Source organism: Protopterus annectens, chromosome 7.part0 (genome assembly GCF_019279795.1).
Source record: "Protopterus annectens isolate FY-2018-M chromosome 7.part0, PAN1.0, whole genome shotgun sequence".
Lineage (NCBI taxonomy): Eukaryota > Metazoa > Chordata > Ceratodontiformes > Protopteridae > Protopterus > Protopterus annectens.
Window position 1 is genome coordinate 1,611,609,875 of NC_056739.1, and position 15,938 is coordinate 1,611,625,812.

The 15,938-nt window shown below is 36.1% G+C and overlaps 1 protein-coding gene across 3 annotated transcripts in view; it reads left to right on the plus strand.

The window, feature by feature from the left end:
* The window catches only part of SEMA3F (semaphorin 3F), an 861,789-nt gene that overhangs the window by 655,512 nt on the left and 190,339 nt on the right, over positions 1 to 15,938 (plus strand). The window lies entirely within an intron of this gene.

Genomic DNA, 15,938 nt, shown 5'->3' on the forward strand with positions numbered 1-15,938 from the left:
TGGGTGTGTGTGTGTACTCCTATGCATGCAGTGTAACATGATATTGTTATGTCTGACAGACCCTGGCCCTGTAAGCAACAAACATGACTCTGGCCCTGTATGTAACAAACATGAATGTTGCAGTTAGCATAATGCAAGTGGGACATGATTGTTCTACTTGTATTGTTCTTGTATATCATTAGGAGTGATGACAACAACTCACAAACTACATCGTTCCCATTTTTCTCACATAACTCATTGAGGTGGGTCAAGTGTGTTTATTTGCATATGTTATCCATGTGTATGTATTGCATCCACTTGGTTATTGCTGTCGTATGTCTGTTTGACAACGTCATGTCTTAGATTTTGTGTTTTATATGACATTCTTTGGTCATGCTGTCCCACTGATACAATGACCTTGTGGGTAGAATGCACTGGCAAATATTGTACCTTGTTGTATTACAGTACTGTGCCTGGTACATATGAACATATATCCTTGACATACAGCGTTCACATTCACTGGTCCATGTATATGCCTTTGTGGTACAGATGCACTGATTTACATGGATGCACATGTGTAAGGTCATAATATGACACCCAGATGCTCTGTTTTACTTATGTGCACAGGACTATCATTTAATCAGTCCTACACATGTACATAGATAAAATCCAAAAAAAAACAGAAACCTCTGGCATTAAAGTTGTGCTATAGGAAACCAAATAAACAAAACCAAGACAGACCAATGCACAGCACCACAGCAAGTCCAGATAAAAAAATAGTTCCAATAAATTTCCTTTGAGTAAGAAAAATGTATTTGTTAAAAGATGAGCACTTTCGCGATAATCCAGATTGCTTCCTCAGACCATGTACAGAGATATTTACATCAGTAATGGTGATTGTGCTTCATTCTATTTCGTTTGCTTGGCAGTATGTATGTGTGTATATACATATATATATATATATATATATATATATATATATATATATATATATATATATATATATATATATATATAGATACTGAAAACTACTTTGTTGTGTACCTATGCCATTTGCAGTTTAACTGTTGCAAATTATTATGTTGTTTGCATCTTTTGTACACAGATATGTTTATAGCCATCCTGTATGCCCTATGCTCATGTGTCAGACATTGACCATTTGTTTCAATGTATCTTGTGAGGACTTACAGTCCATCTTGTGTTGTAGAAACAGGCATGTGCACTGTGTTTCCTTAGCTAGGGTTGTCCTGCTTTATTCTGTGCCTATTTGCTCTTGATGGTATTTCCTAACTGATGTGGACCTGTCTTGTCTATCTCCACCCCCCCCCTTATAGCTTTGACCTAAATGTTTCACATATATATGCCATGTGTTATGTGTATGTTTACCTTCCTCTACATTATCATTGTTGTTACGTAGGTGTACTCGTAGAAGCTTACCTTGTGCCACCATGTGGGGTAGCATACATGTGCAAGGCATATGCATCCAAGGTGGTGGCAACTGATTTGATTCTATCATTATTCATGTTGCACTTGTGTGTTTTGAGTGTTACTCAGGGATTTGTATGCTTATTGTCTATGCACTGGGTGGCATTCGTTAACTGTCATTAGTGTTGGTATGTGATGAGCCTTCTTTCTGTTTGGATTATGTTATGCCGTTGCATGTCACACATATGTGTTGTTTACCTGAAAAACCAATCTGTGTTGCCTCTGGCATGGTATATGTCTTTGACATATGGATCCCATTTTTCCTTTGTTTGTGGTGTGTATATTTGTTTGTGTATAATACAGTCACATTACTGCTTTGCAGTGCTACTGCTGTCTGACACTCAGTTTGACTGTTTGTCTTTCTCATATAAGATTGGAAGTTCTAGTCTGCCCTCTGCTTGTCTGTTCCTGGTTTTGCTCATCCTCACTGCTGCCTGTTTTATACTTGCAGTACTGGCAGCCTAGTAGTGGATGGTTGTATTCGATACCCATTGTGTATTGCAATGATGGCACTCCCCATTTACTGTTCTCCAACACACAGCTAATGCCAGTCATACACAATCTGGTATGACTGTCACACAGTTTGCAATGTCTCAGCAATGATGTGTGCATTGGTACATAATTGTTTTTGCATTGTACCATGGCTGGTTTGTACCCTACCCTGTTTGTCAGTTTTCCTTCACCCATGTTGTATAGTCTGTATGTGTGCTCTCTGTGTACCTTACCTCTCGTTTATGTGTCTTTCAAACCTTTGTCTGTTATGTGTTGTGATAGTTGTTATATGTTTATACCTCCTGTTTTGCCCTCTTCCTCTGTATCTTTCTGCGTCTTTTCTATTCCTTCTATACTCCAAAAAACAAAAAATAGGGCCTATTCCCACCAGAAAAAAATGCTTGTGCCACTCTGTCTCTCCCTTAGACCTTCCTATTCCATCATACCCATTGTGTGTCCCTCTTCTTCACCCTCACGCCACATCTGCTTTTGGTTCACTCTGTTTCTTTGGGTTTGTGCATTACTTTCTTCCCCACATGTTCTGCACCCATTGTTAGTTGCTGTTAGCCATGGCAAAGTGGTTATGATTGCTTTTTACCTTACTTAGTTAATTTTTTATTAGACATTTTGCAGATTATGTTGAATTTCACAAATTCTGGCAGTTATATTCATTTATGTCCATCTAGAAATTATTACCAAATCTGAAATTGTTTGCAGATATTTGTCACTTTTTGGAGATGATTGATGTACATTTATCTTCCTTTAGTACTTTTCACCTATTACTGAATATTCCTTTGAGATTGTTTACCTTCTAATAGATCTTCATTGGTGATGCACATATATTTCTTACTTTATGAATGAGTTTTCCTGGATTGCAACTTTGACGTGGCTGCTTGTGGTTGTGCTGATGTCACTGGTTATGTCTGCTTTACACTGAATTATTTTCTGTAGACTGGGCCATATTTGCATATTACTTTAGCCACAATTCCTGCACAGAACTTGGCACACTCTGATGGACTCTGTGAAGATTATGTACTCCAACCCTCTGAAGTCTTCAAATGGGGTTTAAATGTGGTACAGAAGTGAGCTTATAGATGTCCAATGTTGTTAAGTAGCAAAGTACAGAATGATGCATGGTAGTAATAATAAGCCAAGAATAAAGATAAAGAAAAGGCTGGGGAGAGCTCATTTTTGTAGTAGATTTATATATACTGACTGCAGTGGGAGTTATCCATGAATAGCAGTGTGAAGCAGCTGTAAGGAAGGTAAAACATTGTCAAGGGCATGGAGCTGGCTTGTTCAAACACAATATGCTAACAGCACTGCACAGTGTAAAAGTGACACCACACATTCAGTACAGTGTATAGTTTTGAGGTGTACACAGGAAAAATAAACTAAAATATTGGATAAAGTTATGTCAAGGAAATAATAATTTTAATTAGGCATGAGTAATCTGAGCTATGAAGACAAGTTTATGAAAACTATTTATATTACAGAAAGCCAAAAGTGGTATTTCATGAACATCGTTTTTGTAAGAAGAACTAAAGTGATGGAGTTCAACAGATAGTAAGGACAAAGTAGAATAAGGCATAACGCTGAGGAATTTTGTGTCTTTAAAAAGTATGGAGAAACATGGAATAGGTTATCAGAAGAAACAAATAAAACAAAACTATTATTTATTTAACATTTGTTTACTGTGAAAGTCCAACTTGGAATAAGCTAATTTTTAGCTGAGACCCAGAGAGAACCACTCCACACACATCTTTGTAACAAGGGAGGAAATTGGAGCACCCAAAGGAAACCCACACATGGGGGTGGCAAGAGCCTTAGCCAATATCCGGAATCCCTGTCACCCCTGGGATTCCGGATATTGGCTAAGGATCTTGCCACCCCCATAGTGCCTTTTTTAGGCAAGGCTCAAATTCTAAACCTACCACCCTAAAAAACAAAAATGGGAAGAAACTGAGGGTAATGCTGCTCAATGCCAGAAGTCTAAATCTCAAAATGCATGCACTCGAGGCCCTTCTCAGTATGGAGAACATCGATGTCTGTGCTGTAACTGAAACCTGGTTCAAGGCTCCTGAGAGCACTCGGCACTATTAGGTTTTACCTCATATCATGCGTTCCGGCCCCAAAACCCGGACCACACCACAAAAGAGGGGGTGTATCCATATTCATAAAGGATACCCACACCTCCAGGTTGGTGGCAACGCCTGAAGCTTGGAAACCATCCAGGTGCAACTAACCATAGGCAAAACTGCTCTACAAATTGTAGCATGCTACAGGCCACCCTCTCAAACTCAGGAACCCCACACAGCCTTCCTGAAGACACTGGAGGGTATAAATGTATCTCCAAACACCATCATATTGGGTGACTTCAACTACCTGAATATAGACTGGGAACATTACTCAAGCCCTATCTTTCTAGCCCAACGGTTCCTGGAGTTCATAAATTCAAATGCCATGGAACAGCTAGTCACTGTTCCCACGAGAGGAGAAAATATACTAGATTTCATTGTCACAAACATGGGGACAAAATGCTCCACACCGGAAGTATATCCCTCATTGGTGAGATCTGATCATAAACTAATCTCACTGGAAATCCACATCCCGCCCCCACCCCCAACAAAAAAGACCATAGTGAAGAACTTCTCTAAAGCAAACTTCCCACTACTCAAGACTGGTGTGGTATCCTTCAAGGCCCCTGAGCCAGAGGAAACCACAACCCAAGCTGCGGAAGCCCTTACAAATGCCTTCTATGAACACCTCCAGGACTGCATGGATCAGGCAATCCCAAATAAAACCAAGACTCTTTCCACAAAGGGCAAACGTCCAGTCTGGTGGACCCCAGCCATTAACAAACTTTACAATAAGAGGAGAAAGCTATTACATGATAGAACAAAATCCATAAAGGGAAGTCACCCTGATCATTATTAGTAAAAAAATACGAGCACTCATAAAATCAACTAAGGCCAATTTTGAGAGAAAAATTGCCATGGATTCAAAGGACAATCATAAGGCCTTTTCAGCTATGTTAGGAACCTGGGTGGAAACTCCCAGATATGCTCAGAATTAGTCCAAAATGATACAAAATCACTGAACCCACAGACATTGCCAACATACTGGCAGACAGGTTCAGTGCAAACTTCACCCCTCTCCCCTAAAGGAGAGATAACTATCCCAGCCGAGTGTAGCCTCCCGGACATCTCAAATGCGCAGGTGAAAGCTGCTCTCTAAAGCTAAAAATACAGCATCAATGGGACGGATGGTGTCCCCAGCTGTGTGCTACACGAGCTAAATGAGGAATTAAACCGCACATAAGGCAGCTGTTTAATCTCAGCCTTACCACAGGATACATGCCCAAGGAGTGGCGTCACGGCAACTGTGGTCCCACTCCACAAAGGCGCCTCTCACGGACCCTGGTAATTAGCTCCCCATAAGCTTAACAAGTCTAGTCTGCAAAGCTATGTAGAGGATCATAATGGAGCTCATAAACAAAGATATAGGGGAGTTGCAGACATTGGACCCGACCCAGTTTGGCTTTGTCAAGGGAAGATCATGCCTTTTGAACTTGGTCGACTTCTTGAAACAGTCACCAAGGCCATTGATGAGGAAAGGCAGTCCATACAGCCTACCTTGACCTTGCAAGGCTTTCGACACAATACCCCACTCGGTATTGTAGAAAAACTACCAGCTTAAATGTAAACCCATATGTCACAAGATGGGTTGCAAACTGGCTTAAGGACAGAACCCACAGGGTTAGAGTTGCTGGCTGTGTCAGACTCCAAGCCGGTCACAAGTGGTGTCCCACAGGGCTCGGTCCTTGGCCCCTATTGTTTGGCATCTACTTCTCAGAAGTACAGGCCAACATGGGAGGACTTTGGCTGACAAAGTTTGCAGGCGACTGCAAATTGGGCCATAGTGGAAAGTGCATCGGACACGGGTATCTTTCAGAGGGGACTCACGGAAACAGATAGCTGGTGCCAGTGCCATGGCCTGTAGTTAATCGTCTAAAAATGTATAGTTATACCCTTTGGGAAAAACAAGGTAACCCCAAGCTACCATATAGGTGGCAATCCACTAAGCACAGAAGAGGTTATCAGGGACCTGGGGACCCAGGTTGACAGTGGCCTTTCTTTTGACACTCACATTGCTAAAGTGGTTAGAAAGACCTTCTACATTGCCCACCTGATCATGAAGGATTCACATCCAGATCTAGTGAGGTTATTGTTCCCTGTACTCTTCACTTATCAGACCAATGATCGAGTACAATGCCCCATTCGGGATGTATCTCACCGACATCTGCAGCAATTGGAGAGACCCCAAAAGTTCCTCACCAAAAGGATAAAGGGACTCCAAAATCTGTCATATGCTGCCAGATTGAAGAAACTCCAGCTCTATTCAGTCGCATACCGCCTGCTCAGAGGTGACATGTGCCTGACATACAAGGCCATGTCCAACCCGGAATTAATGGACATGCTCCACCTCAAAAAATCCAAATCCACCAAAACCACTAGAGCAAGCGACTTAAACCTTAGCATGGATATAAATAGGACGTGCTGGAGGGATAGATTTATCACTCAGACACTCCCTATGCTGTGGAATAAAATCCTGGTCCATGTGAGGCAGAGCACCTCGCTGACTCTGTTCAAGAGAAATCTAGACCTGTGGATGGGAGATCGTAGGTTTACCCCGGGAATCATATCTGTGTCACTGCTGGACAGAGGCACAACAAACTAATGGGCACAGTATTTTTTCATATAAGGGGTGGCGTAAGCCACAAAAATTTGGGCTAGGCTTATAAATGCCTTAGGGCAGATAGCCTAGTATAAACCTATGAACCTATGAACCTAATTCTGCAAATGTCTTCAGCAACTAGAAGACATTCAGGTTAGATGTTATAGTATGGTGGGAATGGGATTACACTGCTAAGTATGAAATGATTGTGGTAACATTTGTGCACATCTCTGAGATAAGCATCATTTATGTATGTGTAAAATACAGCAATGTGTTAAAAAAAGAAAATTAATTATTAATTCAACTGTTCATTTTGTAATCATGGAGAAATATTTCTCCACAATCACTAGACTCAGCTGGTTAATTTGTCCAAGTCTTTTGGGTTTCTAGTACCATAAAAGGAATGGACCCCATTCTTAAGTCAAAGTATGATTAAAGTTCATGAAATCAGTATTGTTTCAATCCTTGATGTTAGACTCTGTTTAATTTCTCCAAATCCTTTGGGTTTCGAATACCATGACAGGGATGAACCCCATTCCTAAGTCAAAGTCTGATTAAAGTTCATGAAATTAGTATTGTTTCAATCTTTGATGTCAGCCAAAAGTGCTCTTCACAGCACCCACAGTATGCCCAGTAATGACTCCTTCTGCAATTCGCATAGAGTTACATGTATTGGTAACATATCTAAATACAATTGTATTTTATAAGACCCGTTGCTCCTACTACTATTGGAACTGTCTGGGTATCTTTTTTCCAGATTGTTCTTGTTTCTCCTGCAAATCCTGATATTTAATGACTTTGTGTCTCTCTGTATGCAAGACACTGTAGTCAGCGAGTGTGGCAATTTCAATGGACACTGCTACTTTTGTCTTCTTTTCATGGACCAGTATATAGGTTCATAGGTTCATACTAGGCTATCTGCCCTAGGGCATTTATAAGCCTAGCCAGAGTGTGTGTGGCTTTCACCACCCCTTAGGATGAGAATACTATACCCATTAGTTTGCTGTGCCTCTGTCCAGCAGTGATACAGAGATGATTCCCGGAGTAAACCTACGATCTCCCATCCACTCGTCAAGATTTCTCTTGAACAGAGTCAGTGAGGGGCTCTGCCTCACATGGACTGGGATTCTGTTCCATAGTGTAGGGAGTCTCTGGGTGATGAATCTGTCCCTCCAGCACGTCTTATTTATATCCGTGTTGAGGTTTAAGTCTCTTGCTCTCGTGGTTCTGGTGGATTTGGATTTTTTGAGGTGGAGCATGTCCATTAATTCTGGGTTGGACATGGCCTTGTATGTCAGGCACAGATCACCTCTGAGCAGATGGTATGCGACTGAATAGAGCTGGAGTTTCTTCAGTCGGGCATCGTATGACATATGTTTGAGCCCCTTTATCCTTTTGGTGAGGAACTTTTGGGGTCTTTCCAACTGCTGCAGGTGTCGGGTAAGGTACATTCCGAATGGGGTGCCGTACTCAATCATTGGTCCGATAAGTGAAGAGTACAGGGGTGCAATGACCTCTCCTGATCTGGATGTGAATCCCTTCATGATCAGGTGGGCAATGTAGAAGGTCTTCCTAACCACTTTGGCAATGTGAGTGTCAAAAGAGAGGCTACCGTCAACCTGGGTCCCCAGGTCCCTGATAACTTCTTCCGTGTTCAATGGATTACCACCTATGTGGTAATTAGGGGTTACCTTGTTTTTCCCAAAGGGTATGACTATACACCTTTTGGCATATCTGGTTTTCTCACATCTATCTTTTGAACTGTTGGTAATGGGTGATCCCATGTGATGTATCATCATAATTTTCTCTGATGCTTTGTGGCTCATGTTTCCAGTGTCTTTCAGCCACTTCAGTACCATAATGTTTGCACAATCTCCTGTGCAGCAGTCTCGCCACATTATTATGCCTTTCAGCATACAATCCTTCTGCCATTAGTATGTCACACCCAGCATCAAGGTGTGCAACTTTTTCCAATTCTCTTTTACAAAATCTACATTTGTCTGTTTCTCCCACATGTTCAATGGACTTTGTAAACCAATGTGTACATAGACCACTATCTTGGGCTGCCAATATTAACATTTTATCTCTTGGTTTGAATTCACCTCTTCTAAACCATTCCTGCATTCGATTCTGATCAACATGAGGTTGTTCCAGAAGTTTTCTGTACTTGCAACTATATTTATGCATTTTCCACATTTCTTGCCTTCTCATCTGGTCCTTCACCTTATATTCACTCTTTTGTTTTTTCATACATTCAATTGCTGCCTGATTTTTATCTACTTCTGGTCTAATTTCCATTCCTGCTTGACACCGACACGCTTCTGCTAAACTAAGGAAAGAAGTCATCTTAGATTTATTCTCCTCATGTTTCAAAACTTTCACTACATTTGGGTCTTGTGAGATCAGCAGATATGTGTGGAGTTCCACGATTGCTGATCAATACATATTTCGAGGAGGCCCATCCCTCCTTCGGAACGGAGAATATATAATCTTGGTATGCACTGATTTTTATAAATCATTTGGTGAGCATGAAGGATCCTTCTTGTTTTCCTGTCTAATCTATCCAACATGTTTTGGGGCCAGTCAGTCAATCCCAAACTGTAAGTTAGGACAGGAAGAGCAAATTGGTTTATAGCTTGAATTTTGTTCCTAAATGTCAAGACTGTTTTCAGGATTAATTTAAGTCTTCCAAAGTATTCCTTACTAAGTTTTATTCATATTTGTTTATGTTTTATTGTTGATCCTTCATCAGTTCCCAAACATTTATACATTCCCTCTTGCTCAAGTTCTTTTATGTCACATTCTTGTCCCAAACATATTTTCTGGTGCTGCAGTTTTCCTGATTTAAAGGTTGCTTTTGCACATTTATCAAGACCAAATTACATTCTTATATCATCTGAAAAAGATTTGACAACTTGCAGTTGTACTTTCAGTTCCCAATCTGCATTAGACTCGGCATAATAAAGTAGCACACATAGAGTAAGATTCAGAGTACATACTGTTGTACCAGGTTTTACTTAAAAATGATATATTCATTTATGTTTTACTTAAAAATTATATTTTTTTTTTTGGGGCACAGTGAATAATAGGATTTGTATGAAAATTGAGTTGGGAGAAGAATGCTGAGTTTTATTACTTGTTGGTAATTTTGAGTTTAATTTCAGTTGCATAGAGGCTGTGATGATCTGTGGAATACATTGTGGAGGTTCTGTCATGTTTAGATGCATTTACACTGCTAAATGAATGTTTGTCACTAGTTTTTAATAAGTTTCCCGCCAAAATGTTAAGAGAGACAATCTGGGATGTGGGCTGTCTTATGCACAATGTCCTTGAGTTACCTCAGAATCTTCAAATCACAGAATTCTCACAGAGAAACTGAAAGCAGTTAGTATAAACATTGACAAGGTTATCACACTGACACACCACAGATTCAGGAAAAATACTCTGTTCATAAAATATGTCAGTTATAATGAGTTTAAATGATGTAGTTTCTTGTAGTAAGTAAATGTCTTATTTTAGAAGGCATAAAAATGAAACATTTATTTAAATGTTTTTGAAAATCTACTTAACAGCAGCATAATAATCTGTGTTAAAAATTTGTGTTCCAAACATATACTTTACTATAACTCATTTAATTCATCTGATTGACAAACATAAATAATCTTATAACTCTATTCTGGAAGAAATGTCATGTGATATATTTTAAAGCAGTAGGTTAGCATGATTGTAAAATCTGGTTACCAATATGTGTTTGCTGTGCATTATTTTGTATAAAGCAGACAGATTTATTCTAGGGACAGCAAGTAGGACAGTGCTCTACAAAGACACAACTCAGTGAGATCAGATATATATATATATATATATATGTGTGTGTGTGTGTGTGTGTGTGTGTGTGTGTGTGTGTGTGTGTGTGTGTGAGTGTGATGGCTTTTTTTCTGAGAATCTGCATAACTATCTAATATGATTTATAATAATTTCTATGAATACAATATTTTACTCTATTGACAAAATGAATGTTTGCCACAAGTTTTAATAAGTTTCCCGCCAAAATGTTAAGGGAGACAATCTGGGATGTGGGCTGTCTCATGCATAGTGTCCATGAGTTTCCTCAGAAGCTTCACTCACAGAATTTTCACAGAGAAACTGAAAGCAGTTAGTATAAACATTGACAAGGTTATCACACTGACACACCACAGATTCAGGAAAAATACTCTATTCATAAAATATGTCAGTTATGATGAGTTTAGATGATGTAGTTTCTTGTAGCAAATAAATATCTTATTTTAGAAGGCATAGAAAATGAAACATTTATTTAAATGTTTTTGAAAATCTACTTAAAAGTAGCATAATAATCTGTGTTAAAAACTTGTGTCCCAAACATATACTTTACTATAACTCATTTAATTCGTCTGATTGACAAGCATAAATAATCTTATAACTCTATTCTGGAAGAAATGTCATGTGATATATTTTAAAGCAGTAGGTTAGCATGATTGTAAAATCTGGTTACTAATATGTGTTTGCTGTGCATTATTTTGTATAAAGCAGACAGATTTATTCTAGGGACAGCAGGTAGGATTGTGCTCTACAAAGACACAACTCAGTGAGATCAGATATATATATATATATATATATATATATATATATATATATATATATATATATATATGTGTGTGTGTGTGTGTGTGTGTGTATATATGTGTATGTGTGTGTGTGTGTGTGTGTGTGTGTGTGTGTGTGTGTGTGTGTGTGTGTGTGTGTGTGTATATGTATGTGTGTGTGTCTGTGTTTATGTGTGTGATGGCTTTTTTTTTTTTTTTAGGTAATAACGCAGGTGTTTCTGAGAATCTGCATAACTATGCAGTATGATTTATAATAATTTTTATGAATACAATATTTTACTCTATTGACAATATTAAGTTTAAGTAAATGCTCATATACAAACAATTCAAGATTTTTTTGGAAGCTGTTGATAGAATTCACATGACAGAAAATAGATGCATCTTAATGCATGTAATGTCCAAATCATATTAGCCAAAGTTTTTGATTTAAATGAATGTTAGAACATAATTTTCTCTCCTCTTGATTTCTAACATTAAGATTATTTGAATGCTATTAGAATACAAGTGTTATATATTACATAGATCTATATAATAGTATGAACAGTTTTAAAAAAAAAAAAAAAAAAAAGTTTATTTTAGTTTATATGATGCTGTTTTACCAAATGTGTAGTTTTGTCTTGATAGATAATTGAAGTGAAAACTGTTAACCTCAGTTAAATATAACTAGTATTAAATTGATAAGGTGGTAGCTGAGGTACTGCTGCTTAGGGTAGGGGGTTAACTTGAGTAGTAAATACTGCTCTAAGTTGGAGTTTTCAACTCCAGGCGGGATAAAAGGTTTAATCCTTACATTATTTTCACTTGTTCATTGTTATATGTATATAGTTTTGACATCCACAATATATTTTGTACACTCATTGTCACTACAAACAAAATTGAATCCTATACAAAATCCCATAAGAGATTTAATAAATACAGCTATATTTAAAGATACACCTAAAAGAGGAGATGTAACATTATTTATCTTGTTATTTGTTATTTCGATCATAAGATTCTTGAGTTTTAAAAATGCCAAATGACATCTTTAAAAGGAATTTCTTTAAACATTAATGGATTGAATAATCCGTGTAAAAGGGCAAGCCTAATAAGATACATTAATCTACACAAGGCCAATCTAGTCTTCCTGCAAGAAACCCATCTCTTGAAAAAGATATTGATAAACTAGCCACTAATAAGTATACAGTATTGGTTAGTTCAGAGCACACTCAGAACTAAAGAGGAGTGGCTATTTTATGGAATAAAAGTATGCCCATTCCTAAAACCATTAAGTCTTATCAGGATGACAAAGGAATGTTTTGTATGGTTACAATACAAATTAATGGGAAGACTTACACTTTAATTAATGTATATTGGATACCTGGATTTGGTATTAATACAGTGAAACATCATATTGATAAGATCATATCATTCTCTATAGGGGATATTATTTTAGCTGGTGATTTTAATTGTATACTACATGAAAGTGATACTACCACTATAAAGAAAAGAAGAATTACATCTAATGCAAAACATTTAAATGATTTTGCTAATTCTTATCATTTGAATGATATTAATAATCAGAGTCAAAATCATTACCATACACCTTTTTTCTAACAGATACAAAACTTATTCAAAAATAGATAGGGTCTTTATTTCTAACCAGATGGTAACAGATTTAATTAATTCCAAAATCATTTCATGTCCTATATCTGATCATAACTCAATTGTTTTTGAATTCATGATAAAAATACTCATAATGTTCAGATCAAAAGGATACCAGCATACTTAACTCAGCTAAAAGACTATAAAGAATATATACTTTCAGAAGTACAACATTTTCTAGACATAAATAATACTCCTGAAGTCTCCATTGTCTATGTTTGGGATGCCTTAAAATCATATCTATATGGACAAAGTATCAGATGGTATAATAACAAAAGGAAATCTTGGGATAAGGAATTGTTAGATATTCAAAGTAAACTGGACTCTTATAAACATAATAATAAAGAAAATATTATGGACAAGAAAGTTATTGAAGAAATAAACAAACTAAATGAGAAATACAAAGAAATTTTAACTCATAAAGTTAAAATAACTTTAGAGAAATACAAGTTGTCTTATTCAATAAGCCCCAAATATTTACATAGACTTAAAAATAAAACAAAAGATTGAATAAACAAAACCATATCAAAGAAATCTTTTCTCTAAGGAAAAGAAGAATGTTTCTAGTATACCAGAAATACTGGACAAATTTAGAAATCACTTTCACAAGATTAACCATAACAACATTAACATGGAACCTAAAGATAAAATAAAGGAGTTTATAACCACAAACATGAATAAAAAGCTTAATAAACAACAGATTAAACTATTGGACAAGAGTATTTCATATACAGAAGTTATTACACAAATAAATAAGCTTAAATCAAACAAAGCACCGGGTAATGATGGTATTATACCAGAGATATATAAAATCCTTTCTAAAACTACATATTCATTAATACATAAGGTTTTTATTCTGGCCCAAACTGAGTTAATAACCCCCCCCCATCTTGGCAATATACATTTATTTCACCAATTTTAAAACCTAATAAAGATCCAACTAGATGTTCTTCATATCGACCCATCTCATTACTTAATGTTGATTATAAAATGTTTATGAGTATTTTTGCTGATAGATTGAAGACAATTATTCCCGGCATTATAGACATAGATCAGACGGGCTTCATTGTAAATAGAAATACTTTTGATAATATAAGAAGAACTTTAACATTAATTGATTTTGCAAATAGGAAAAAGAAAGATTTAACACTTATTAGTCTTGATATAGGTTCAGCATTTGATTCAGTAAGTTGGGACTATCTGTTTACCTTACTGAAATGCACAAATTTATCTGATGCATTTGTAAATTTAATTGAGCATTTATACAAAGGAACGCTGGCTTATATTAAGGTAGGAACATATGTTTCACAAAAATACCCATTCTTAAAGGTACAAAGCAAGGATGTCCACTTTCTCCACTATTATTCACTTTAGTAATGGAGCCTTGGGCTAATTTGATTAGAAACAGTACTGACATAGAGGGTTTTGAAATAGAAGAAAATACAACATCAAAAATTCAACTTTTTGCAGATGATGTTCTAATTACATCAGCAGGATCTAATTCTTCTATGCAGTCTTTATTTGATAAAATGATGAATTTTAAAAGTATTTCTGGTTTAATATTCAATGAAGAAAAAACTAAAATACTACCTATATATACACACGAAAAAATACTCTCATTAGTGATTTTACTAAATATGTACCCAACTCAGGTCAGATAACTTATTTAGGTATAATACTATCTAAAGATATTAAATCTATTATATATAATAACTATAATACCTGTTTTCTTAATATACAAAATCTTTTTAATACCTGGAATAATATGTTTTTTACTATGGAGGAGAGACTTACAATTATTAAAATGATAATATTCCCCAAGATTTTATACTTAATACAATCAATAATACTTTCACCTACAAAAATAACTATCAAGAAACTGAATACACTAATGTTAAATTTCTTATGGGCACCTAATAGACCTAGGATTGCATTAAAGAAACATACTAATAGCTGGTCTCAAGGGGTATTTCTTTTCCAGACTTTAATTTATATATTATCTCTTCTATTATAAAAGTTATTACTTTATTAATAGATCGGTCATATGTCAAAATGGAAAGATTATTGGGAGCTAATTAGTATGCACTTCATGAAAATCTCCTTAACACATAAAAATATGATTATAAATAACTCCATGTTGTGGTTGCTAAAGGAATTTTGTACTTCACCTATTACACCTAAACATATGGTCTGTTACCCATTAAATATTATTATTAGTTATCGTAACTTTATATTCATGCACCCTAAGTATAGGGAATGGAATTTTATTGTATTCCTATAATTTATACTCAGGGTATGCTTATGTCATCTACTTCTGAAGGAGCTCATTTAGCTATAGATAATAATCTAAAGTACTGGTATCAGCTGATATCTGATAATAAAGTTAAAAATCTAGATTTCTTAAAACAAGAATTTGATCTAAGAGAAACTTGCTGGTTAGAGGTTCAGATCTTTAGACAACATCTCATTGATAGAATAGATCTAATGTCTATAACAGTTAAAGAATCTATTCCAAAACTGATTGATTACTTGATAATAAATTTACAGCATAAAGTTTCTGATAAAGGTAAACTTTCATATATACATAAAATTATCAGACAAGAAACTTTTTACAATGTAGATTCATACTGGAATTATTTCACCTCTATTAATGGGGACCCACCAACTCAACAAGATAAACAATATATATTGGAATCTGCTTATAGAACTACATCTTCCATTGTCTGGAGACTTTATACATGGAAATTTTACATAGATCTTTTTATACACCTTTGATGATGAATAAAATTAATAATAAAGATAATCTATGTAAGAGATGTAATGTAGAAATTAATGCTGACTGGGCTCATATGTTTTATGACTGTATGAAGTTGAAAGAATACTGGAAGTCAATTAATGAATTTTTGCAGGCTCTTATTACAGATAACTTCACTATTTCTAAGTCTCTTATATTATTCAACACACCTGTACCTCAATGTGTTA